This window comes from Oncorhynchus clarkii, chromosome 9 (genome assembly GCF_045791955.1).
Source record: "Oncorhynchus clarkii lewisi isolate Uvic-CL-2024 chromosome 9, UVic_Ocla_1.0, whole genome shotgun sequence".
Classification (NCBI taxonomy): Eukaryota; Metazoa; Chordata; class Actinopteri; order Salmoniformes; family Salmonidae; genus Oncorhynchus; species Oncorhynchus clarkii.
In genome coordinates this window covers 69,182,084-69,184,441 of record NC_092155.1, presented here as the reverse complement: position 1 = coordinate 69,184,441, position 2,358 = coordinate 69,182,084, and the positions used below count along the sequence as shown (strand labels likewise).

General features: G+C 42.3%; 1 pseudogene; it reads left to right on the top strand.

Annotated features, from left to right (window-relative positions):
- Window positions 1-826: 826 nt before the first annotated feature.
- Window positions 827-1,674, top strand: LOC139417378 (uncharacterized; annotated as a pseudogene).
- The last annotated feature ends 684 nt before the right edge of the window (window positions 1,675-2,358 follow it).

The following is a 2,358-nucleotide window of genomic DNA, read 5'->3' as shown; positions in this document are numbered from 1 at the left end:
TAATAAATTCATGAACTTCTTTGAGGAAAAGATCTTGATTATTAGAAAGCAAATTACGGACTCCTCTTTAAATCTGTGTATTCCTTCAAAGCTCAGTTGTCCTGAGTCTGCACAACTCTGCCAGGACCTAGGATCAAGAGAGACACTCAAGTGTTTTAGTACTATATCTCTTGACACAATGATGAAAATAATCATGGCCTCTAAACCTTCAAGCTGCATACTGGACACTATTCCAACTAAACTACTGAAAGAGCTGCTTCCTGTGCTTGGCCCTCCTATGTTGAACATAATAAACGGCTCTCTATCCACCGGATGTGTACCAAACTCACTAAAAGTGGCAGTAATAAAGCCTCTCTTGAAAAAGCCAAACCTTGTCCCAGAAAAGATTTTTAAAAAGCTATCGGCCTATATCGAATCTTCCATTCCTCTCAAAAAATTTTGAAAAGCTGTTGCGCAGCAACTCACTGCCTTCCTGAAGACAAACAATGTATATGAAATGCTTCAGTCTGGTTTTAGACCCCATCATAGCACTGAGACTGCACTTGTGAAGGTGGTAAATTACCTTTTAATGGCATCAGACCGAGGTTCGGCATCTGTCCTCGTGCTCCTAGACCTTAGTGCTGCTTTTGATACCATCGATCAGCACATTCTTTTGGAGAGATTGGAAACCCAAATTGGTCTACACGGACAAGTTCTGGCCTGGTTTAGATCATATCTGTCGGAACGATATCAGTTTGTCTCTGTGAATGGTTTGTCCTCTGACAAATCAACTGTAAATTTCGGTGTTCCTCAAGGTTCCGTTTTATCACCACTATTGTTTTCACTATATATTTTACCTCTTGGGGATGTCATTTGAAAACATAATGTTAACTTTCACTGCTATGCGGATGACATACAGCTGTACATTTCAATGAAACATGGTGAAGCCCCAAAATTGCCCTCGCTAGAAGCATGTGTTCCAGACATAAGGAAGTGGATGGCTGCAAACGTTCTACTTTTAAACTTGGACAAAACAGAGATGCTTGTTCTAGGTCCCAATAAACAAAGAGATCTTCTGTTGAATCTGACAATTAATCTTAATGGTTGTACAGTCGTCTCAAATAAAACTGTGAAGGACCTCGGCATTTACTCTGGACCCTGATCTCTCTTTTGAAGAACATATCAAGACTGTTTCAATGACAGGTTTTTTCCACCTACGTAACATTGCAAAAATCAGAAACTTTTTGTCCAAAAATGATGCAGAAAAATTAATCCATGCTTTTGTCACTTCCAGGTTAGACTACTGCAATGCTCTACTTTCCGGCTACCCGGATAAAGCACTAAATAAACTTCAGTTAGTGCTAAATACAGCTGCTAGAATCCTGACTAGAACAAAAAGAAATGATCATATTACTCCAGTGCTAGCCTCCGTACACTGGCTTCCTGTCAAGGCAAGGGCTGATTTCAAGGTTTTACTGCTAACCTACAAAGCATTACATGGGCTTGCTCCTACCTATCTCTCTGATTTGGTCCTGCCGTACATACCTACACGTACTAATTGTCCCTAGAATTTCTAAGCAAACAGCTGGAGGCAGGGCTTTCTCCTATAGAGCTCCATTTTTATGGAATGGTCTGCCTACCCATGTAAGAGACGCAAACTCGGTCTCAACCTTTAAGTCTTTATTGAAGACTCATCTCTTCAGTGGGTCATGTGATTGAGTGTAGTCTGGCCCAGGAGTGTGAAGGTGAACGGAAAGGCTCTGGAGCAACGAACCCCCCTTGCTGTCTCTGCCTGGCCGGTTCCCCTCTTTCCACTGGGGTTCTCTGCCTCTAACCCTATTACAGGGGCTGAGTCACTGGCTTACTAGGGCTCTTTCATACCGTCCCTAGGAGGGGTGCTCACAGAGTGAGCAATGAGCTGTCGCCCACTCGTAGCTATGATGTGGGCGTGCCCCAAGGGTCAATACTGGGGCCCCTCCTGTTCAGCCTGTACATTAATGATCTGCCTTCTGTCTGTACTGGGTCTGAAGTTCAAATGTATGCAGATGATACAGTGATATATGTGCATGCAAAGAGCAAACAACAAGCTGCACAAGAACTCACTACTGTAATGGTTCAGGTTACAAAGTGGCTCAGTGACTCGTGTTTGCATCTCAATGTGAAAAAAAACTGTTTGCATGTTCTTCACAAAGAGGGCAACAGATGCTACTGAGCCAGATGTCTATGTGTCAGGGGAGAAGCTTCAGGTGGTATCCGATTTTAAGTACCTTGGCATCATACTTGATTCCAACCTCTCTTTTAAAAAGCATGTGAAAAAGGTAATTCAAATAACCAAATTCAACCTAGCTAATTTCCGATTTATACGAAATTGTTTGACTA